This window comes from Chrysemys picta, chromosome 1 (assembly GCF_011386835.1).
Source record: "Chrysemys picta bellii isolate R12L10 chromosome 1, ASM1138683v2, whole genome shotgun sequence".
Taxonomy (NCBI): Eukaryota; Metazoa; Chordata; order Testudines; family Emydidae; genus Chrysemys; species Chrysemys picta.
Genome location: NC_088791.1, coordinates 55,952,109 through 55,977,501, shown reverse-complemented (window position 1 = coordinate 55,977,501; position 25,393 = coordinate 55,952,109). Strand labels below are relative to the sequence as shown.

General features: G+C 44.3%; 1 protein-coding gene across 11 annotated transcripts in view; it reads left to right on the top strand.

Annotated features, from left to right (window-relative positions):
• Window positions 1-25,393, top strand: part of PRICKLE1 (prickle planar cell polarity protein 1) — a 116,134-nt gene that overhangs the window by 77,166 nt on the left and 13,575 nt on the right. For 2 of the 11 annotated variants that reach the window (XM_065557298.1, XM_042858656.2), the window contains exons 1-2: window positions 20,306-20,488; window positions 21,202-21,273. The exons of 5 other annotated variants lie outside the window; for them this stretch is intronic. The gene's annotated coding sequence lies outside the window, so the exon portion shown is untranslated. Of the gene's footprint in view, window positions 1-20,171; window positions 20,489-20,787; window positions 21,274-25,393 lie in introns of those variants that run through there. 4 more of the 11 variants (XM_065557290.1, XM_065557284.1, XM_024100589.3 and 1 more) reach the window with 3 other exon arrangements.

Sequence of the window (25,393 nt, the reverse complement as noted above, 5' to 3'; positions counted from 1 at the left end):
AGGTAAACAACCATTTGCCCCTCTGTCTTAGAAGCCTTGTGAATTTTTGAAATTCCATTTCCTGTTTGCTTGGCATGGAGAGGTTTCATTGCATTTTCCCAGGTGACCCTGGTGGGTTATCGCAGCAAATGCTTTCCCACTTGGACCACTGCAGAGCTAATGGATCTGCTCAGTTTATGGGAAGAGGAGGCTGTTCAGTCCCAGCAGTGCTTGAGCTGTAGGCATTTTGATACCTACGGGCAGATTTCTCGAGGCTTGTACAAAAAGGGCATGATCGGGACATGCTACAGTTCGGAGCGAAGATAAAGGAGCTGAGGCAGGTGTACCATAAGGCGAGGGAGGCAAACCATCACTCCGGGGCTGCACCTAAGACCTGCCAGTCTGAATGCTATCCTCGGTGGAGTCCCCTGGATACTTTGGTGGGCCTGGAGGCGGTGGAAAGAGGGCCTAATCTTGAGGACAAAGTCATTAACGAAGAGCTGGAGATAGAAGATGATGTGGAGCTCCCGGCAGGGTCGCCTGGTGGGGCAAGCAGCAAGGAACTGTTCACCACTCTGGAGGTGTCTAGCCAGTCTCAGCAATTGCTCTTCGGCGGGCAAGAAGCAGGAGAGAAGACGCCTGGTAAGTGGCTGTGGTTTGTGTAGTGCGGAGGTGGGTTCAGGGTATAGAAATGTACAAGGCTGGCTGTGTTTCTGTGTGCTGGATATTTCCCTGTGTATCTAATCAGTACGGTGGAACAGGGTGTTGATGCACGCCGAGATCTTACGGGAATCCTCCAGAGAGATCTCTAGGAAAGTTTCCTGGAGGTACTAGGTAATCCTCTGCTGAAGGTTCTTGGAAGAGTTGCCTTGTTCCTTCCCCCATTGTAGGAAACTTTTCCGCACCATTCGGCAATCACTTGTGCAGGGACCAGAATAGGGACCAGGGCGGAAGCCACAACCATGTAGTAGATGTACACTCGCTTCCTTGCTTACCCTCAGCAGTGAGATATCTGCTACAATGACCCCCGCCTGTGGAAAAGTATGGAAGAATTTTAGATTTTTTTTCCTCTAGTCGGCTGCACCACAACCCTTGCAGAGTTGTAGAGTGCTCCTGCCCCAAGCCAACACTCACCAGGCTTTGGGTGTTCACAGAGATGTGTGCTTGCCAAGGGCCAGTAAGAAAGTGATTGTTATGTTACAAAAGGTGTATTTTACTGAAATATTTCAATGCTGTGCATGAACGTAACAATCATGCTTCTGTGCATTGGTCCGTCTGCTTCGGTATATGTGGCCTTCCGGAACACCCCACACACGCCGGCCAAGCATCTCCGCCAGATAAGAGAGCGCCCAAGATAGAGCAAAGAAGACATGTTCCGGGAGGTACTACACTTCTCCAATGCAGAGAAAAGGGAACATGAGGAGTGGAGGGAAGCCAAAAGGCAGGACTGAAAAGAAAATCAGGAGTTTGTTAAGGATGCTACTGAGCGGATGATTAAAGTCATGGAGGAGCAAACGCAGATGCTGAAGTCCTTAATAATGCTGCAGACTGAGCAGAAGCATGCCCACCCTCCCCTGAAGCACATTCAGAACTCTTTTCCATGCCCCCGCAAACTCCACCTGCACATTCCTTTCCACTTTCCGGGACTTCTCCGTTTCCCCTTCACTCCTCCTCCTTAGACAACTTTCAAAAGGATTGCTGGACCTACATACATCTCTGAAAGTCTGCTCTTCCCTGGTACCTCCTTTCCCACCAAGCATCTTTGTGTGTGTGTGTGTGTGTGTGTGTGTGTGTGTGTGTGTGTGTGTGTGTGTGTGTGTGTGTGTGTGTGTGTGTGTGTTGTGCAATAAAAGTAAAGTTTTTGAATGGTAACTCATCTTTATTTGTTTCCTACAAATTGAGATAGCAGGCACTACCAATACATACACAGACTGTTTAATCATTTGCTTATTGGAATGTAAGGTCCTAATGTCACCATTTCTACCTAGGAAAACTACATGTAATGGAAGATTGTAGCACTAATACAGAGATATACATTACTGGTTCACATTTTCAAAGGGTTGCTGCAAAGCCTCCCTGATTCGAAATGCCCTCCTCTGATAGCCCTGTATCTGGCTGCTCAAAATCAGTAGCCAAGCGGTCTGCCTCAACATTCCACCCTTGAGCAAACCTTTCAGTCTTAGCTTCACAAATATTATACAACGTACAACACGCTGCTATGATCATGGAAATATTATCCTCATTGAGGTCTAATCTGCCATAAAGGTATCGCCAGCACGCCTTTAATCCACCAAAGGCACATTCCACTGTCCTTTGGGACTTACTCCTTACTGCTGTCCAAGTTCCCGTGTAAGGTTTCGTGAGCCATGGCTGTAAGTGGTATGCCAGGTCTCCCAGGATCACCATGGGCATTTCAGCATCCCCCACTGTAATCTTCTGGTCTGAAAAGAAAGTCCCCACTTGTAGCTTTATACAGGCCGCTGTTCCTGAAGATGCATGCATCATGCACCTTCCCAGACCATCCCACGTTGATGTCAGAGAAACACCCATGGTGATCCACAAATGCCTGCAACACCATGAGAAGTACCCCTTCCTATTGATGTACTCCGTCGCAAGGTGGTCTGGTGCCAAAATTGGAATATGTGTGCCATCTATCGTCCTCCACAGATAGGGAAACCCATTTCTGCAAAGCCATCCATTATTTCACACACATTTCCCAGAGTCACAGTGCTTCGTAGCAGGATGCGATTAATTGCCCTGTATTAACGCAACCCCAATGGTAGACTTCTCCACTCCAAATTGATTCATGACCGACCTGTAGCAGTCTGGCATTGCCAGCTTTCACACACTGATTGCGACACGCTTCTCTACCAATGGGGCAGCTCTCATTCTGGTGTCCTTGTGCCGCAGTGCTGGGGTGAGCTCCGCACACAGTTGCAGGAAGGTGACTTTCCACATCCGAAAATTCTGTAGCCGCTGCTCATCATCCTACACCTGCATCCCACAATTCAGTGCTTGTTTCCCGAGCCCAGAAACAATGGTCCACCCTCTGCAGCTGTTCTGTGAATGCCAAAAGCAATCTACAGTTGCTCCTATCCATATCACACAGTATGTCAGGCAACTGGGAGTCTTCTTCCATTAGGAACTTCACAATTACCTGCACTGCCATCCACGATGTCTTCATGACAGTTAACAGAGCGTAGGAGAGCAGTGCGAGATCCATCCCTTCTCACAAACAAGGGCCATTGAAAAATGCTGAGAAAGAAAGCTGTAAACCCATGGAATGCTGGGACAGAAAGCAATGCACCATGGAACATTGAGCCTGGTCCCAAGATGTGCCGTGATCCACTCCGCCTTCCCACAAGACCTAGCAGCAGAAGGTGCTGAGGTGGACTTTGGGATAGGTATCCACAGTGCACTGCTCACACAGTCAATGCTAGTTCCCCAAGTGTAGACATGCTCTGGTGACAGAGGGAGGGAGTGTGAACATGCAATATCAATTTTTATTATAGCACTTTTTGAGTGTCGACATAACTTTTGTCGACAAAACTCTGTAGTGTAGACAAGGCCTTAGTAAGGGAGCTTTTTCCCATTTCTACCTTTGACGGATAAGCCTCAGCTGAATTTGAAGAAATTGACTAAACCCATTGCCATTTTTAAAAAAATTCTTTTTTTTAAAACCCACAACGTAAAAGTATAAAAACTGTAGTAAAACAAAATCAGACTTGAACGATATGTTACATCTCTGATGGATGATAACATATGTTTCTGGAAACAGGATTTCTTCCAGTTCCTGTCTCGCATATGACGTTTCTGTATAAGTAGAAAAGGAAACTTTATAAAAGCTGAGAACTACAGAAATAGTTTTGATAGAGGGAGCATGGCCTGGCCTGCCATGTAAGCAAGCCTAGTAAACAGAGTAGTGAGATTCTATTAAAGTGGAAATAATGCCTGGCTTTGAGAGAGATGTTTTGTTGTTATTCAACAGGAAGTGGACTGTCTTCAGACTTAGGTGCCTGTTATATATGGTAGACTAATTGATCTTCCTTTGCAAAGATTGAAACAGTATCTCTTTTTTGTGATGCATTTTGGTAGAGTTGACCAGCACTGGGTCTTGACAGCTCATAAATCTGTTGGTATCTCCCACCCCTCACCCCACCCCCACTACTTTGCTATACAAAAGAAAGTTAACAAAGTATAATGTATCTTTATCCATATAGACCAGCAATTTATTAATGTCAACATTACATGACTGTTTGCCTTCAGGATGGCATGTGAGATGAATTTAGTAAACCAAAGTGGATGCAGTGTTGTCATCATGTCAGTATCAGGATAAGAGAGAGATAAAGTAGGTAAGGTAATATCTTTTATTGGACCAACTTCTGTTGGTGAGAGAGACAAGCTTTTGAGCTTACACAGCTTGTCTCTCTCACCTACAGAAATTGGTCCAATAAAAGATATTACCTCACCTACATTGCAAACCAAATTAACAGTTCTCCTAAACTGTTGTCTCTTCTTATGAGTTATGTTGGAGCTTGGTGCACTTTATATATAATCTTAGCATGTGAGTCTCTGAAAAATAACTCTGTGAAAGCAGGAGAGTTCCATGATTGCTGGATCTCATTGACCGCCAGAGTAAATTTGCCCACTTTAAGCAAAAAGATGATTGTAACTGCCATCACTGCATCCCAGCCTAGAATTTAAAATAGAGTTGTCTTCTTTCTGACTTGTGTATCAGTAATAGAGATCTTCCAGGTCAAACTCTGTTCTCATCATAACTACATTGTCTTTAAATTCTGGCCTCAGATGCGCCTATTCAGCTACGTGGTCTGTAACAGGAGTGCCTAAGTGTAATTGAGTCATTATTTACACAAGAAAATTGTCCTGATCTAATTAAAATTGGTTGAGAAAATGATTTAGTGTAGATGCTCTAGTTTTGGTTTAAGAGTGTCGTACTGATTTTATCTGAAGGAAGTTGTACTGATGGTTAAATCAGTTTCTATACCAATTTGGCTATATTGATTCAATTGTCTCATGTAGACAAGGCTAAGAGCAGAATTTCTGTAATCAAGCATTTGACATGCATAAAGCTAACATGATTCATCGCATCCACAAAGCAGACTTTGGCATAATAGAGAAGTTAAAAGTACATAGATAAGCAAACAATGGTGTCTTAGTGTTGACCTGTCCACAATCTTCCATGTTGCACAACTGTATTCACACTGCTTCTGCTGGTGCCACAGGCAAAGCATTGTGGTGCCACAGGCAAAGCACATGTTACAATGCTGATGCACTTGATTATACAGTCCATCTGCACAACCAACCAAGTAAACAAACCTCAGAACCAAACAATTGTGTTAGAATCTGGTTAGAAACAAGTCAGTCGTGGCACAGCTGTTCGTGATCAAGGCCTACACAGTAGTATACTCACTCAGTTATTCATGTTGTGTGTGAACATCAGCCATGTGTGGAGTCAATAATGTTAAAAATCAGGTTACAATCTTAATCAAAATCTTTAGGGGTTAGCAATTACTATAAAGATGCTTTAAGAGTCCTGTCAGCTCAGAAGCAAAGTCCGGCCAAATCCACTAACAAAATGCTCTATAACATTTTAATTTCTTTCCTTGTTACTTCAGAGCAGAATCGTGGTCTAACATCTGTACCAATACTGCACTAGATACATATTAAATGAAAGGAATAATTTAAACTTCAAAAACAACTTTTAAGACAGCTATCCTTTGTATATATATTTCAGAACAGAGGTATTTGATGCATGTTGAGGCCCAGTCCACACTTGGGCCTGTGCTAGTTGTAATGTGTTCAAATTCAAGCATGATTGTATCAAGAAGCATTCTACCTATACATCTGCATAGCTGCCACATTCTCTATAGCTCTATCGGCGATGGTTCTGTGGATGTAAGCACAATAAGTGAGCAAGATTATTTTCTGATTTAGCTTATCTGTTAATAAACTAATGCTAATATTTCAGAGCAGAGAACTAGAATCCAGGAGGCACCATATGGATACTGGTGTCTTTCAAGTCTGACCTTCACAGTCCTTTGTGGTAGCACACAACTATCTTCCCTATTTGTACCTGCATTTTTTTCTTTCCTCCTTTTTTTCTCTCCTGGTCTCTTTCCCATCTGTATTTTATTTTCACCATTGTTTCTTTGCCTATCACCTAATCCTTTCTCTTCTTCCTGCCCCTCGTACGTTGGCTCTCTTCCCACAATGGTCCAGTCTCCCGCTCAGTCCTTTCTCTCTTTGAATTTATCCAATATCTCTGGTTCTGTCTGCCTCACTCCACAGGTATCTCAGGATTGTGGATTGTGATGCTGTTCTGTCTCCTGCCAACATAGTGCTTTCCACACCAGTGCTTCTGTCGGTGTAAGTTATGTCAGTCAGGCCTGTGGTTTTACCAACAAAAGTGTTAATGTCCACATAGTCCTAGTGTCTAGAACAATGGAGCCCCATTCTTGGTTGGCCATAAGCACTACCATAATAAATAATGAATGCTCCCCAATTATTTATGGGCAGAGAAGAGAGAAAGGAGGAAGTCTTGATTATTCCACAGAAGTCGCTAAGGGAGGGAAGAACAGAAGGGAAATATTGATCTCTCCCTGTAGCCCTGGAATTAAAGATACTTCATTTGGCCTGAGTGAGAGTGATAGCAGAGCCAAATGTGTGGCTGTCACTCCAGATGAGTGACACTCTGCAGAGATGCAGATGGTGAAAACTGAGAGTTAAAGGACATGTCCGTACTGGAAATTTTCAGCACTTTTCATCCCACTGATCTAGCTTTGCTGATGGTGGCAACGGGGAAGAGCTAGTATAGACAAAGATACAGTTTAGGATACAGTTGTTAAAATTACCTGTACCCTACCTACACTAGCACTCCCACACCAGTAGAACTGCACTTGTGCTAGATCAGTGGTTTTCAACCTGTGATCTGTGGACCCCTGCGGATCTGCAGATTATGTTAAGATTTCCAAAGGGGTCTGCACCTCCATTTGAAATGTTTTAAGGGTCTGCAATTTCAAGTGAAAGAAGTTGAAAACCATTGTGCTAGATTAACAGTGGGGAAATTGTTAGTGTAGAAAAGGACAGGGGCCAGACTTATAAAATTATATGCTGAGGTGCCTAAAAATGCAGCTAGGCACCTACTGGGATTTACAAATCCCAAAGCAAGTTAGGAACCTAACTACCATTAAAGTTTAAATGCCTTTGTAAATATGGCCCTCGGTAACTTTTCAGAAGAAGCTATACTCAGGGTATGTCTACACCACAATCACCGATGTGACTGTAGCTCAGGTAGGCATACCAGTACTAGTGCTAACTAAAAATAGCACCGAAGATGCGTAGTGTGGATCCCGTAGGGGAACGTACAAATCTGATCAGAATCCTATGTATGTACTTGTGTTGCTAGTCTGTGTCAGGATCATTGCTGCAACATCTTCCTGCTATTTTAATTGTGCTAGGTAGATTAAAGCTAGCACAGGTATACCTACCTGAACTGCAATCACATTTCCAACTTCAGTGTAAACATACACTTAGAGGCCCAACTTATTCCCAGGGGAGGGAGAACACCTCATGATGGGGCTCTAGAAGAAATCTCTGTGAGGACTCTCTTGAGGAAAACCTCCCTGCATCATCCTCTTGCTCCACCACATAGCAAAGCCTATCAAGCCTGCTGGTTTCCAAACCTGGCAGATCCCCAGGGATCTATGTGGGCCTCCAGAAGCTACAGCCATCCATCCAGAGGCTCTGGCAGGCCCTCTTGCCCTCACACTTTCAGGGACTCCTCTGACTATAGCCCCCAGGAACCCTGGTGGTGGACAGGGCTAGATTAACCTTTTTTGGGCCCAGCACCAAACATATTTGTGGGCCCCCATGTGGGCAATGAGACATGGCACGGGGGTCAGGAGGGGCCGGTCCCCGGAGCGAGGCACCAGGAAGGGGCAATGGGACATAGCATGGCGGGGGTGGCACCGCTCCACCCAGCCCTGCGTGAGGGCACTCATTACAAACCAGCAGCCACCACTCACACTGGCCGTGGCTGCCAGCGCACCCCTTCACCGTGGGGAAGGGGCCCGTGCGGCGCGTCGCATCACGCTGCCTCCCAGCCCAGTGCCCCTCCATAGACTCTCCACCAACACCTATGCCCAACACCCTCTTGCCCAGAGACCCCCCCCCACAAACTCCCCAGCACAACTGCACAGCGCCCTACATATCACCCTCCCTGCCCAGTGCCCCCCACAGAGTCCCCCCACCACAACTGCACAGTGCCCAACACAGATTGCCCAGTGCCCCAACACACACAGACTTCCACCACTGCCCAGTGCCCCCCCAAACTCCCTATGCCCAGCACCTCAAAACACACAAATGTACCCCACCCCTCAGTGCTCAATGCCCCCCCAAAGATCCACCCCTAGAGACCCACTCCCCGGTACCCTACTCCCCCTCCCCCGGCTGCACTCACTGGCCCCGGTGGGAGATGACAGTCTGCCAGGCTGAGCCGGCAATGTGGCCAGTGCCGGTCTGCCCCTCAGGAGCAGCACAATCAGCCAGGCTGGAGCTGGGCCTGCCAGGCTGAGCTCCCATGGGACCCACTTGCTGGGCGGGCCCTGGCCGAGCCCTTCATGCTGCTCCCCCCCTCCCCCCCCCCCACTAGCCGAGACTGGCCTGACCTCTGCACCAGTCTCAGGGGGCTGCAGAGACTGATGAGAGCTGGAACCATTCTGGGGAGCAGGGCAGACCCCTGGAATGTGTCCCCCAAGAGCCAGCCTGGGCTGGCTGCAGCCACTGGCCCCACGGCCAGCAGCCCTACCCAGCCACATGGGGCAGAGCTTGGCTGCTGGGCGGCAAGCCCCTTACAGGCAAGGGGACCTGCTGGCTGGTAGCCACTCACACAGCAAGGCCTGGGCTCTTGACTGCCCCAGGTGAGGAGCCAGACCTGGCTGTGTGGATGGTAGGGTTACCATATTTAAAAAATAAAAAAAGAGGACACTCCACGGGGCCCCGGCCCTGCCCCTTTCCCACCCTGCCCCAACTTCGCCCCTCCCCCCCACCCCAACTCTGCCCATTCCCCGCCCCAACTCCCCCTTCTCCCTCCCAGCCACGCGAAAAGGGCTGCCCAAGCGCTACCGGCTTCACGGTTTGCCGGGCAGCCCCCAGACCCTGAGCCCCCGGCCGGCGCTTCCCCAGCGCAGGGTCTGGAGGCTGCCCGGCAAACCCGTGAAGCCGGTAGCGCTCGGGCTTCAGGCAGCCCCTATGCCTCCGGACCCTGCGCCCCCGGCTGGGCACTTCCCCTCCCGGGCTCTGGCTGCTCTGCTCCTCCCCTGACTCTTCGGCTCTGTTTAAGAGCCGAGCTCCCCGAACCAGCGCTACCAGCTTCAGGCAGCCCCCTTGCCTCCGGACCCTGCGCTGTTGGAGCAGAGCAGCTGGAGCCCTGGAAGGGAAGTGCCCAGCCGGCGGCTCGGGGTCCGGAGGCAAGGGGGCTGCCTGAAGCCGGTAGCACTGGCTCGGGCAGCTCGTCTCTTAAACAGAGCCAAAGAGTCAGGGGAGGATCAGAGCAGCTGGAGCCCGGGAGGGGAAGCGCCCACCGGGGGCGCAGAGTCTGGAGGCTGCCCGGCAAACCATGAAGCCGGTAGCGCTTGGGCTTCGGGCAGCCCCCTTGCCTCCAGACCCTGCACCCCCGGCCGGGCACTTCCCCTCCCAGGCTCCAGCTGCTGTGCTCCTCCCCTGACTCTTCGGCTCTGTTTAAGATCCGAGCTGCCCAAGCGCTCCGGCTTCAGGCAGCCCCCTTGCCTCCGGACCCCAGCCGCCGGAGCAGAGCAGCTTGAGCCGGGGAGGAGAAGTGCCCGGCCGGCGGCTGGGGTCCGGAGGCACGGGGGCTGCCCAAAGCCGGTAGCGCTGGCTCGGGCAGCTTGGCTCTTAAACAGAGCCGAAGTCTGAGTCAGGGGAGGAGCACAGCAGCCGCGGGAGAGGAAGTGCCCGGCCGGTATTTTTCCCAGACATGTTCGGCTTTTTGGCAATTCCCCCCGGACGGGGGTTTGATTGCCGAAAAGCCGGACATGTCCGGGAAAAAACAGACGTATGGTAACCCTAGTGGATGGGTTAGACGGATCGGCCTACTCAGTGTGGGCTCGGAGCCATTGTAAACCTGCTACTGGTGGTGGGTAGGCTCTACAGAAGAGACAACAGAGACCAAGTGACTTGTGACTAACTCTTAGTATCTTTCTCCTCCCATGGCATAGACCTGAGACTGTGTAGACAAGCTTTTGCAGTATCCAGGATGGAGGGGAGACTGGTGTTGTGCAGGCAGCTCTACCATTTATGATGTAGCCCAGGGTGGTCCAGCCTTTTCTGTGCTGTGGGCTAGATGCTAATTTTGTGCACCTCTGCAGACCATGTACAGAAATATGTGCTCTACAAAATGGTGTCCTCCGTGCAGTATTACCTTGCACATGCTCCAATAGCCAGGATTATATAACCTGGCTACCTTTCCTATGCTCAGACCTCCTAAACTACACTGCTTTTTCTACACTACAAAGTTAGGTCAGCTTAACTACATCGCTCAAGGCTGTGAAAAATGTCATACCCTGTGTGATGTAATTAAGCCAACCTAAGCTCTGGTGTAGACATGCCTAGGTCAACATAAGAATTCTTCTGTTGACCTAGCTGCCACCGGTTGAAGAGGCGGATTTACTGCACCAATGGAAGAACCCTTTCTATCGCTGTAAGTATCTGCACTGCAGTTGTGCCACTGTAGCGTTTCTAGTTTAGAGACACCCTTAGACCCAAGGTTTGATTTACAAATAAAGAGTTTAAGGTATGATGGATTTTTTCATAGAATCAGAAATAATATACAATGTTTTGGATGTATGGGGTTCTGTCAAATTTCATAGTTGATGTGGTTTGTAACATACAGCCTGATCCTGCTCTCATGAAGGTCAATGAGAATTTTGCTATAGACTTCAATGGAAGCATTCTTAGGCACATAAGATGTGCATTCAAGCTATTAGTCACCCTATTGCACATTCCCAACTTTTTATAGTTATGCCCTAACTTAAATTTGTAGGATTGGATCTTGTTTCATATAATTAAAACAACTGTTGGAGTAAATTCAGTGATTGTAGAAGGTAGCAGAATAACAGTCTTGTAGAGTGAAGTCTTCTTGTATCCAAAGAACCAGTAAGTTTAGAGCAAGTTATGCCAATACCCAAACTGAGAGGTTAATTCATTCTCTTTCGTTATTCAGTCCTGGGTGTGTTCTGAGACAGCCAACAAGCAAGTACTAGTGTCATCATTAGTGATGTTCTGTGACGTGGTTAATTGTTGACTATGAAACTGAACTGGCACTGCTAATTTCTTATAGGCCACAGCACAGAAATCACATGGTAGCAACTCTCCTTTACTACCATCCTAGTATGAATTTGTGCTAACACCCTAAGGTGAAAGGTTACATATCCTATTACAAACTGCCTGAGCCATCCAGTCATTTGAAGAATTAGCTTTACCCAGGATTGTTTGTTGAATTGGAAACTTAAAAGGCCCTTTAAAGAGATAATATTATTTTGAGGTGACTTGTATCTTAAGCCTAAACAACTTGATTGTGATAAATAAAAATTGTTTACACTTTCCTTCTCACCAAAGACTTGTTTTAGAACACATATGTTCCCTTGGCAATGGGTAGTGAGGTTATGTCCCTTCTCCACATTGCTCACTTTCTTGGTTCCCAATAAAAAAAGTGACTGAATTGATGGAACTGGTTTTAGTCAGATTCTAGGAACATGGAACATGTGTCAAGATTGTATCGTCACATGTTAGTCAGACAACTTCTGTTGAAATCAATAGTTTTGACTGAGCAAGGAATGCTGAATAGCCCTAAATGTGTTCTAGAAGCTTGTATTTACTTTAAAAATATATATATATATATTCCTCTTCCCTTTGATCCGATTGTAGAGCACAAGCACAGGAAAATGTGCAAAAATTCCATAACTTTATAGTATCTGCAGTTTTTGGCCGTTCTCTGTGGAAGCCAAACTTTTGTTTAAAGGAGGGTGGGAGTGAGATGAAGCCCCTCAGTGTGCCCTGGCTATCAACAGTGTTAAATTAGCTTTGCAGAAAATGGTCTTCACTGCCACTGAGAAGTTTTAGTCCAAACTAATTTTTCACATTATTGAAATGCAAAAGTTTCTCTGCCAAACAATCGGCTAAACAATGTTCAGCTTAAAACCAAGACATCTTTATACAATTTTAAAAACATTCACTCAAATTTTGCAATCTTTACTCAAGCAAAATACTCTGCAGAATTGTGCCCATTAGTTTTTATGCTCACCTTTTATCTCCTGTAGCATATACAGTCTAATGGTACAAAGACATGTGGTAAAGTTTTTTCTTAATACACATAACCTTGGATAACAGAAATAGATGTGGGTGTGAAAATATTAATAGAATTTGACTAGATTTAATAAAAGGTGTTTAAGGTGTATTTCAGTTGGCTCTAGACATGTGAAGTAGGTTTAATATAAAGCATTTAAAAGATGAAAGGTGACCTGCAAAAGGAGAAAATTCAGGTTTTGTGCCAACATTACTTTGATATTTTTTTGTATTATGGTAGCACTTACAGACCCACTGAGATTGGGGCCACATGGTATTTAACACACCTTTTCCCCCTACCCCCAACCCAAAAGTCCCTTCCCTGAAGAGTTTAGTCTAAACAGGCAAGACACACAGAATGGAGTATATTGAAGAGATAAACAAGCAGTGTGAATATTGTGATGGCTTGGAAATATGTTAGTTTCACAATATTTATGCTTTTGACATAGGATTTTGGTAAGAAGGGATGAGCTAAATACAAAGACTAAGAAAAAAAGAGGAAGATATTGAAAGGAGAGAGGGAAGTTATATAGGGAGAGGAACATGGAGAGCAGGTAGAGTGAGGCTGAGGTGAAATGGATGCTGAAGGGGCAGTGGTTTGGAGCAAGGAGCAATGAACCAGTCAGCTGAAGAGAGAGAATCTCCAGAATTAAAAGATTTAAAAGGAAGTCTTAAGAGGTTTTTGTTCCTGGCTTTTAATTTTTTTTTTAAATATATAAAAGTTGTCTTCCAGCTTCTTGTTGGGTTTTAATTCTCTTACTTTTTAGACATGACAGGAATTCTCATGTGGTTTTCCATGATTTCATTGGAGATCTCAGGTGTGTGTTGTGGTCTGTCTAAGCCCTAGAGGTGAAGAATGTTAAATATTTAACAGCCACATCTTTTCTTCCATAAGGCCATGTTTACACTAGAGTGCTTACAGCAGAACATTTGTACCGCTCTATTTTGAAAGAACTCTCTCCCATTGAAATAATTAAACCACCCCCAACGAGCGATGGTAACTATGTCGATGGGAGAGTGTCTCCCGCCAACATAGCACTGTCCACACTGGCACTTCTGTCGGTGTAACTTATGTCACTGACAGCGTGTGGTTTTTTTACTCCCTTGAGCGACTTAAGTTATACCAACAAAAGTGTTAGTGTAGACATAGCCTCAGTTTATAGGGTGTTTGTTTCTTTTTTTCTGGGGCAGGGGTTTATTGGTTTATTAACTCAATGTTTTAAACAGTGTTTCAGTAAAAACACTCCCCCACTTATATTTAGGCCTATGTCCTGCAAACATTATGCATTGGCTTGTGCATGTGAGTAGCACAGTATTCATGTGTATAAATGATATATATTACAATACTGCCTAGAGGCCCCAACTGAGATTGAGGCTCCAGTGTTCTAAAAATTTTACAAGCACCTATTGATACACTGCCTGTTCCAGAGAATTTAGAAATTAAGACAAAGGGTGGGAGGAGAAACATGTCTATATTGCAGCTGGATATGAACTTCCTAGACTAGGGAGACAGACTTGTGCTAGTGTGGCTCAAGATAGCATGCTAAAAATAGCATCATGGGCATTATGGCTTCGGCAGAGACAAAGGCTAGCCATCCAAACTCAGACCCCAGGGCTAGGGTTAGTTGGGCTTGAGAGCCCAAGCTGCTTACCAAGCAGCAACATCTACACTGCTATTCTGAGGCCTGGTACAACTACATTGTTCAGGGGGGTGAAAAATCCACACCCTTGAGTGGTGCACTTAAACTGACCTAACCCCCAGTGTAGACAGTGCTAGGTTGATAGGAGAATTCTCCCATTGACCTAGCTACTGCCTCTCAGGAAGGTGGATCATGAACACTGACTGGAAAATCCCTCCCAACAATGTAGGTAGCGTCTTCACTGAAGCGCTACAGCGGCGCAGCTGCAGTGGTGCAGTTGCACTGCTGCAGAGTTTTAAGTGTAGATAAGCCCTTAGTGTGCTGGGTTGAGCCCTGCTAGCATGAGTTCCCGGGCTGGGAAGCTCATTCCCAGCTGCAGTGTAGACATACACACAGAGGCCTAGAACTCAGTAGACCTGGGTAATATTCCTGGCTTTGCTGCTGACCAGCTATATGACCTTCAGTCTTTGTTGCCTGTTCCCTTCCCACCTTTTGTCTCCCTGTCTATTTAGATTGTAAGCTCTTCAGGGCAGGTACTGTCTCTTACTATGTGTTTGTACAATGCCCAGTGCAATGGGTCATTGATTTTGTCTGGGCCCTCTACATACTAAAGAAATAAGTAAAAAGAGGTGAAATGCCTTGAGACCATGCAGCAGATCTATGCCTGACCCAGGAATGGAATTCAGGACTCTTGACTCCCAGTCTGGTGCCCTGTTTATTAGACCATGCTACCTCCCAAAGCAAAATGTGCATTTAGCTTTGCATGACTGGGGCCTGATTCAAAGCCTAATGAAGTCAATGTGAGGTTTTTCACTAACTTCAATGAAGCTTTGGTTAGGAGGTTTCATTAATTTGATATCTGTGATTATTTAATTTGTATTACAGTAGTGCAAAACGACCCCAGAGGAGATCAATATCTCATTGTGCAAAGCACTGTACAAACACTTCGGGCTACTCTACACTGGAAACTTACATAACCATACCTATGCCCTGGTCTACACTACAAACTTATGTTGGTATAATTACATTTCTCAGGGGTGTGGAAAATCCACACCCTGAGTGATGTAGTTATAGTGACCTTAACACACACAGCCACACACCCGTAGACAGCACTGTGTTGGTAGGAAATCTCCCGCTGACATAGCTACCACCTCTCACGGAGGTGGAGTTATTAGCCGACAGGAGCACTCTTTCCCATTGATTTCGTGTCTTCACCAGAGGCGCTACAGTGGCGCAGCTGCACTGGTACAAGTTTGTAGTGTATACCTGCCCTCAGGGAAGTGGAGTACCTACACTGAGGGGAGAAGCTCTCCCATCAGTGCGTGTAGTGTCTTCAGCTGCGCCATTGCAGCATTGTAAGTGTAGACAAGCCCTACATCTCTCCGCTGTTCTGCTGTAGCTTTTTTTCAGTGTTGACCTACCCATAGTGAGTGACAATCCCTGCCTCAGAGAGTTTATGCCTTATTAGTTTTCTAGTTGTCCATAGAAGTTTCCAAGAAAAAGGGATAAAAAAGATATGGATTGTTAATATTCAACAGCAAAAATAATGCATGGGGGGGGGGGGAGGTGAGGGAGAATAAATGTATTTCTGCTGTTTCCATTTTTAATTAATGATGAATGGAATTGGTAGAGAGATTCAGTTGGCCACCAGAGGGAGATTATTCAACTCAACAAATAAAAACACTGACATTGATGAAGTCTGAATGAATATATGCCACACTTGACTTTTTAATTTAAAAAGTTTATTGTGACTTTATAAAAAAACAGTTTAAAAAATCATGGTGGTTATTACTAATAGAATTACTTCGTGAAAATGAACTTGGATTGAGGCATGGGAAGTTGACTGGCTGATATACCAGAGATATTGCAATTCCCCCCTCCCAGTAATGGCCAGGTCTCACAACTCTGTGCAGGTGTACCCCTCTATGGAATCCCCTTGACTTCAGAGTGATTCTGTGCAGGGTCCACCCATGCAGAACAAGTAGAGCCAATGACAGGGGAGCGAAGGGAGAAGAACTGAGCAGAGCAGCACCTATCCTACCAGACTTGGGGCTGGTTATCAGGTAGGTGTTGTGATAACTAGACATAGATGGCAGATGAATATTTTATTTTTCTTCCCATAGGTATCATATTGGGGGTCCGTTGGGTATCTGGGTCTGCCATTTATAATGATGTCACTACAGGCAATACTGGTCCTCCTTGCCGTTTCTGGCCATGCCATCACCACCATACCTGTTACCCAGCATTGAATGAATCTGTAATGTTTCTCTCAGGCATATGTCTTTTTAAGAGATTTATGTGCGTCCATTGGATTTAGAATGGTGATACAGAATTAAAAGATTGATCAAGTTAGTCACTCTACTAGAGTTTAAATAGAGAAAGTTCCTCTCAAACTGCAAAGGGAATTTTAATGCCTGACTGCACGTCTTGTGAAGCAATATTCACCTATTTTTTGTAATAGAGATCACATATTTTTCATCAGTGATTTCTAATGCTGTTCATTTGTGATAAGATTTGACTTAATGGACCAGACCATTGGTCCATCAAGTTTCATATCCTTGTGGTCCGGTATGCCCGATCATTATTAATCAACTATGCCATGGTGTTTTCATGGAAGAGGAAAAGTTTCTTCCTGTTCCATGTTGCAGTTTATGTATGCCCTGACATACGAGATTGGATATTCTCATTTTAGAATTCCTGGCTAAAAATGTTGATTTGTCGTAATGTTACCCAGCCAGTAGCAATAAGTAGCTTAACTTCATGCATGAAATTGCTTCCTATTTCCTATGTAAAAGAGGTTTAATATTTTCCATTTATGAACACAGTTCATTTGTCTGACCCCTTTCCACCAACAAATTTATTTTTGAATGATTGGCTCTATACCATGAATAGATAATTTTAAAGCAATCTTTTTCACCTCATAGAATGAAGTATAGATACAGGTTGGAGATGTGGGAAAATGGTTGCAGTTGAATAAAACTAGATTGTTTTCTTCTCAGCAGTCACCCAAAAGCAATCCACACCAGTCTTCCACCTGACTGAAACAAAAGGCAGACCTTGAGGGGCCCAGTTATGACTCATGCCTTTCCTTTTCTGAATGTGTTTGCCCTTGACAATAACAATGCCTTTCAGACAAGATTGACTCCTCTTAGCACCCTGTGGATATAGTCTGTCTCATTCAAATTTAATTTTTGTAGGAAGCATTAACTGTCTGCTAACTACTTCATTACTATCTCATATGCAATAGCCTGTAAGGTTGACAATGCTGTGGAAAATGTAACAAACAAGTAACTGTGAATGTTCCACAGTAGTTGACGCTTCCACCCTCCATACAAATAGTTGAATGCTGTACATAATTGGATAATCATGAAGCCTTATTTAGTGAGCTAGTGTATTGTCGATTTTAAACAAAAGTTTTAGAAGTGATCAGCCTCATACAATTTCATATTTGATACTTTACTACTGGAGAATATGCGTCTATGCCAAGCTTTAGGAGAAAGGAGTGCATGTCTGATTAATGTTGTGACCTGTCCAACACTAGACATCTCTACAAAAATGCTACATAGTTTCATTCAGAACAAGAGGCATTTATGCCTTTGACCCAGAGATACAGTACTAATAAATTATCTTTGATAATGATTTCCCTAGGAAAGCAAAGAACAGTTAGGAGTAGGAAAAAGGAAATATGACCTAGGTGTTCACGGTTAAATTCACAGTTCTGCAGAGGAAACTGCCTGCCAGCCTTTGAAGTCAAATGGGGGAGGGAAGCCGCAAAAGCCAGTTTATTTCAAACTGGAGGAAAGGCTACACCTTTTAAAAATGCAGAGTGAAGTAAAAGCGACAGCTATGTTGGTGGTTCCTCCCTTTTTGAATGTTTATTGTCAAAGATGGAATCAACACTGGCTGCTAGCCAAGCATGTCTGTATTACAAACACTATTGTCTGACCAGGGCTAAATCTTTTCTAAATAGACTCTGCACTTAAAGCCATAAGCCTCTGGTATCTCTGCCCTCTAATAAATACTAACATTTTCCTCGTCTGTACTTGGCACTGGAGAGGGAGAAACTACTCAAGAGTTTTACCATTTAGCTATTCATTTCACCAAACTATTTACAGCAACATGTTTGTGTATTTAAAAATTTTAAGCTTTACAATAGGGCCCATTGTTCAGTTGTGTGCAGAACCATATGTGCAACTAAACTCCTTAACTGTGCCCTGTGAGAGAGAAATTGTTCTTGGGTAACATTTAAAAAAAAATTGACATTCTACCTTACATTGCTTTTTGTCCACCAGCACTTGATAAATGCAGAGACTTCATATGACTCTCAAATACTACAGCAACTGTAAATACAAATCTATACATAAATGTAGTATTTGATAGTGTCACCTTTGTCTGTAAGGCAGCATTTACAGTCTACAATTGGTCATAGTCCCTAGGTACTGATATCTAATGTGTATAAAATGAATGATTTTAGACAAAAGCAACAGGGGATCCTGTGGCACAAATATTCAGATGCAAGAAGTGAGGTTCTTACCCACGAAAGCTTATGTTCCCAATACTTCTGTTAATCTTAAAGGTGCCACAGGACCCTCTGTTGCTTTTTACAGATTCAGACTAACACGGCTACCCCTCTGATATTTGATTTTAGACAGATTATATAGCTATTAAAGAGTTCTTAATTTCTTTATTTGTAATTATGCAAATATGTACAATAAACAGATTTATTGTGATGCCATAGTACACCTTTCAGTCTTGCACATGAAAGCATTGACTCTACTACTTCGAAATTCTTTCCTCTTGCTTCAGTTTAGTGATGTATATAATGAAGGGATTTTTTTGTATTAAATCCTACATAAAATATTTGTCACATTTGTATAATACTATTCATGGGGCTGCTTTGAATTTTGCTAGTGTAGCACTATTAATAGTGGCTCACGTTTGACACCTTCCACTATCCTGTTTGATTTAAGTATGCAGACTTTTACCTGGCATTGTTCCTTTCTCTGTCTCATGGAGTGACACAAAATAGCTCTCTTCATCAGGCTTGCCTGACTTTACATATGTTAAGGGCCTCTTCAAAATGGTCAGAAACTTGTTAAATTCTGGCCCAGTGGGCTGATTTCATTGTTATGGGCAAGTTTTGAAATGATTGTTAAGGAAGGAGGCCTTGCATAGTCTCAGAGTGGTGTGTTGGAAAGAAAAGGGAAGTTTACATAGGCGTTTTAAAATGTTTGCATCTGTGCTTGTAGAACTGATTTGGCTCCCTGGAGCTTATGAAATGGAAGTAAGTGGAAGATAAGGGATTTCTCAAGTAACTCTTGTAGTTTGTGGTAACTTGTAGTTTATATAGGATCACAGATGACTGACAGTTCCTGGAAGTGGACAGTCTAACGATTAATGTTGGAGGAATTATAGACTGAACAGAGGTCAAATCTTAGTACACTCTGATGTATAGGCAGGAAGACTTTCCACACAATGGGGTGTGTGTTGGGAGATCTATTACAAGCACAAATAGCATTAGGGAAGCAAACAGGGGAAAAAATTAATGTGTACTCAGTATTGTGACTTAAGCTTTTATTTTAAAAATATTCAGTCCCTGGAGTAGATATTTGGCTGAGGGAACCTTTTTGCCTTGTACCGGTTCCTTCTGGAAATATTACATGAATGTGCATCTTCTTAGCCAGTGGTATGAATGAAAGGGAAGGATGATTCTGAACTCTGCCTGCCAAAAAAAGGCCCTTGTTGTTCTGCTACCTTCTGCCTCCTCCAACAGCTGTAGACTTGGTGCTGTATCGGTAAGGGCTCGTTCCTCCTCCCGATGCGCTGTGCACCATTGAAGTGGGGGGTTAATGAGAACATCTGTGTGTGTGGGGGGGGAGCGGGGTATGTGGCCTAGGGACACTCCTGGCGGGAGCTAGTGTTTATGTTGGAGGATGTTGTAAACAGCCTCCGGGAGGAGTAAGGAGCTTCTTGAGGTTGGTGTGTTGGGGAGGCGGGCGGTAAGGGGGTTGGGGGGGGGAGGCTGGTGGACTGTAAGGAAGCCGGGGGGTCTTTGAGGACTTTGAGGAGGCTGGGGGGCGCTGTGTGTTGGGGGACACTGTGCTGTGTGGCTGACTGGGGGGGGAGCTCTGAGGAAGCTGCCTGAGGGTTGGGGAGGAGGCTGGGGGCTCTAGGGAGCCGGGAGGAGGCTGACTGAGGGCTGTGTTTAAAACTACCAGTGCATTTGGGGAGGGGCAGGGCTGCTGTGTCCTGTCTCTGCAACCTGGCGGAAGGGGAGGGGAGGGGACGAGAGGGGGTGCCTGCCCGTGTCGCCTCGGGCGGAGGGAGGCGCAGGTAGTGTGCACGCGGCGTGCCGGGCACTGCGGACCTGCTGAGGTGGGGAAAGCAGCAGCGCCGGGGGCCTCTGTCCCGTGCGGTCCCGCCTGCACTGGCCACTGCCCCAGCCCTGCCCGGAGAGCCCGGGGACACCCGCCGGCTGGGAGCCGAAGGTAAGGAGCCTGCAAGTCGGTGCGGCGGCATCTCCACCCGGCTGCGGGGGTGATCTGGCTGCCGCGGGACGCGCCCCCCTGGGGAGGGGGCGATTCTCCTGAGGGGTCCCCAGTTTCCATCGCCCCGTGATGCGGCTAGGGAGCCGCTCTCCCCGGGGACAGCCGGGCACCGCGCTCCGTCTCCCCAGGGCCCGGCGGCGCGGGAGCCCCCAAGAGCCCGGTAGTGGCGCACAAGCCCGGCTGGGAGCCGCGACCCTAGCGCCTGTCCCCGGGCTGCAGTCCCGAGCACCTCCCGCCACGGCCCCCTGGGGCTGGGCGCTCGCTCTGCCCTGGCCGGCGGGCACGGGAGCTGGCGGCCCCCGCCTGGGCTGTCGCGGCTGCGATTTGGGATCTGCCGGCTTCTGTCAGTTTCTTGGTGTTTAAAGCGGTGGGGGTGGCGGAAGGGGGCTTAGTTTAAAATAGCAACGGCGAGTGGCGAGGGGAAGCAGCGAGCGCCGAGTCTGCAGGGGTCGGAGCTGGGGGGACTTCGCCTCCCGCTGCAGCTTGAGCCTGGCCTCCCCCTTTTAAAGAGGTAATGTGCCGTTCCTTGTAGCCACTTAACCGTTAGGACTTGGCTGCAAGGGAGGTTAATTGGACGTTGATACCTTATTACTGCTGCCGTGAGCTAAGAAAGCCAGGTCTGTTTGAGCTGCGTTTGCTCCAACTGTTCACAGACTTCTCCTGTGCTACTTGACATACGAGATGGCATCACATTTGATCCCATTCACTCAACAAACCTCCCATTGGTGAGTTGTTACATGTGCACTTTGTTGTCAGCTGGCCCTTGGACACAAGGCCTGCCTGAAATGCAGGTGGTCCCTCTAAGATTAGAATGATCTTTTTAAGCTAGTCTCCACAATGACTTGGCCTTGAAATAATAGGTTTAAGAAAGGATTTCTGTTGGCAGTGTGTCTGGTATTTAGAATTGAGCATTGAGAAGGGGTTTTGCCTATTGTTTGCTATACATGCTTGTTGCTATGAAATGTAAGTACACTCATGGTTTTAGCTTGTAATTATTAACCCCCTTTTATCATTTAAAAAAACACTTTATGATAATGAGAAGGAACAATCAATATCAGTTCTTCAGAATTCTTCTTCAGCTGATAGAACATTTGACAGATAAGATCACCTTTTAAAAATGTGCATGTATGTATATTTAAATTTTCCTCATTAATCTGTGTCAGAATAAACTGGGCTATGTGTGGAATTTTGTTTTTACAACTCTAGCCTTGTGACTTCTCGAACACTTTCTTGAAGTATTTTCTCTGGAAACTTGTTTCCAATGAGTGTGCTGTACGCTTTAACAAAGAAGAGTGTTGTTCAGGAGCCAACAGGTGACGGGGTGAAACCTGAGTATATGTGTACATTGGAGTAAAGTCTGGCTGCTGTTTCCTATGGTCGTTGTTTAAAATAGAAATTTAAAAAAAAAATCAATAGGAGACTGTAATGGGCTAGATTTCTTTCTCGCTCTTTTAAAATCTGTGTACCCCATTATGGAAGATAAAGATCTTATTAGAACAGTGCTTCCTAAACAATTGGTTCTTGTATAACCACAGCATGCAGTTTGTATTTATATCCCAAGATGGAGCCAAATAACATAGCCCAAATCAGACATTTTGGCAAAGACAATGCTTTGTCATAGTGTTTCCTCCTTTTGTTAAATGTAAGCAGTCTGTCTTTGCAATATCAGAAGGCATTATTCATGAAAATAAAACAGTCTGAAATCACGAAAGAAAGTAATGCCAGATTTCCAGTGCGAAAAGTTATCTTTATTTTGGCAAGTGTGTCTGTGAGTGTTGGGGGAGGGGGGGGAATTACTTGGTGTACATACTTAGATTAGGCATTATTTAGAAAAAGTAGAAAACACATCAGCTTGATTTACTCTTAACGCCAATCAACATATAGTTAGCAATGAATACACTGTAGAGGTCTTTGAATTCTGCTGTATGTCTTTATCTAATAAAGTACAGTACTGTTTCTTTGAAAGTTCACTAGATATTCTGTACATGCAAATAAGTTAAACCTCTGAAGCAGCTGTGACAGAGTCCTGATAATGCCCAACACCTAAGTTGTAATATTTGGAACTGGGTCCAAATTTCTTTGTACTGGGTGCCAAATCTGGTATCAAATGTTTTGCTAGATTTCAAAAATTACATTATTTTTAATGGGGAAGCAGGAAAACAAATTACTCCAGTTGCGGCAGTAGTGGGTTTTTCTGTTAATGCTTATATCGTTATTGGAAACGCACTGAATAATCCTGATATTGGTTTTTGGTTGTATTGCTACTACAGACTCTTGCTCCGCTTTAGGGTGAATTATCATATGAGGTAGAACGGTCATCCCATTCACCTGCTTATTTAACCCCTAGTCTTAACCCTTTGGGCTGCAGTTTCGGTGTATTGTGAATGAATGCTTGTGATATGCATCTTGTATTCCCTATAGCCTTGTTAACAAGCAGTTTAACAAAAAAGTTGTTAAACAATTTGCCCTGCAGGACAGAGTTAAACAGCAGGGGTTGGGAAAGGAAATGTGTCTTACTGGGCTCACAAATCATGACCTCTTCTATCTGGTCAGAGGTGACCATAGAACTTATTCAGTGAGCTGGAAATCCTAACATAAGGATTAGTTTCACACTTGGATTCAACAATTCTGTAATATCCTTTCTCTAGGATGTGAATTTTTTAATATTTTATGTAACAATGGATTTATAATTAGGGATATGGACTCTTCATTCTTAAGAACTTTTCATATTATTAAGTGACCATAGATGACAATAGACTTCAGTTTCACTAGTGTATATCTGTCTAACGTTTTTAATCGCATTTTTCTTTAATCCAGTTACATGGCTAATAATTATGAAGCCACTAGTGAAAGATTTTTCTCTTTGTATATTGTGAAGCTTTATTAGTGAGGTAGTGCTTGTAGATCTTAAAAACAAACTTTCTTTATTTTGTAGATGTCATGTAGCATCCCTCCTCAAACAAATAATCTATTTTTTCAACAGCTGTACTCGTCTTAGGATATATAACCATTTTGAAGCCTGTTACTTTGAAGAATGAGTATAACTGCAAAAACGTTTTAGCTCTAATCTGTTACAGTTTTAATTTGCAAACTGATTTACAGAATCTTAGGAGGGCTAGGAAAGTAGCTATTATTTATTTGTTTATAAATTACTAAAATAGTTCTACAAATAGTTTTCAGATACTTCAATTCAACATCAGACATTCAGAAACGCAATAGTCACAATCTGGTTTGATTTATGAATAATGTTTTTGGTATCTGGAATGCACATCTTCCATATTAAGGCTCCCACCCTTCCAATGAATGTAGGTTTAAATGGTAATTTATATATATGGGGGCATGTGTGGTTTGTGATGCTTCTTCCTTGCCCTTACTAAAACCAACATATTGATAGCAACCTTGCCCTTTTCTTTTAGTTTAGTTTTTCAATTTGCAGATCCCAGCTAGGAGAAGGACCTCTCTTTCCTTCACTCCCTCCCAAGAGCTGTTTCAACCTACTTCTTATCCATAAAGGAACTGGAGGTAGAGGGTATAAGCTTTGAGGTGAATGTGTTAGTTATTTTTTTAAAAATTCCAATGCATAGAAAAATGAGTAGAACTGGAGCTGTTCCCCCAAGTAGCTTGGTCTGAAAGGAAAGATAGCTCTGCTACTCTTCCCCCAATGTCTTGTCCTCTTTTTGGAATTATATAACTCTGGCATCTATATATCCTTGGTGCACTTTGTAAATCTTAACATTACCAAGGACAGCAGTTACCTACACAGAAATAGCACTTGACACTTATAATGCCATCTGCAAAGGGCTTTGTAAAATTAACTAGTCCACATAAACTCACTCATTTCACAAGGTTATCTTCTCCATTTTACAGATGGAGCAACTAAGCTAGAGAGGTTGACTTTTTCTGATGCCACAGGGAATCAGTGTGGGCTTGACTTTCCTAGATTAATAGCTCAAAATTGAGTTTAAAGAACTAGTACATGTTCAGTTCAGTATCATGTCAGGAAGTCATGGGTATATGGTACTGGGACCAGGGTTTCTTACGAGTGACAGTGCTGAACACAACCTTGACCTTGTCTACAGTGGCAAATTGGGTGAAACTAATGTGATTGTGAATTCATATTTAAACATGACTTATCTTCACTACCAAGTTTAAACTTCTGGTTCCCAGTATTCTGCTCAGACTACTAAAATACACCTCTCACTACAAATCAAAGTCTCCTTTAGTAAAGTGAAAGACTGTTTCTTTGCTCAGGTGTTACTGCCCATTATTGATTAAGCTGTAAATAATGTAACACTTGAATTTTAAAATTCTCCCATACCTAAATATTGGATATTTACACAGGTTATTGGAACAACCCAGTACTGTGGTTGGGTTTGATTCATATCAGTCTTGCTAATGACACGCTCTCCTTCATGGAATCAGCTAGTCCATTCTGAATATGGTTGACATTTTTTGTCCACAGAGTAGGAGGTAGACAACCCTGATTCACCACCGGGAAAAGTTCTGTTGACTATGACTTGATGGTTAAAAAGAAGAAAACTTTCTCTGCTGCAATGAAGGCATAAGATTTTTTGTTAAGATTTTTTTCTTTTTTCAATTTATGCCATCATTGGTCACACTTCAAATGTGATTTCTGTCTCTGATAGTCTGGCATTCTTCAGGCTTAATTTATATGCCAAGATGACCTGTGAGGATAGCACAAAACAAGAGGATGTTAAGGATTTTCCAAATTTATTTTGATTTTTTTTAAATTGATTTTTATTAAGAAACAATAAGTACAAAACCATGACTGACTGACTTACAGCTTGTATATCTTTCCAAACAGAGACGATTTTCTGTACTGAC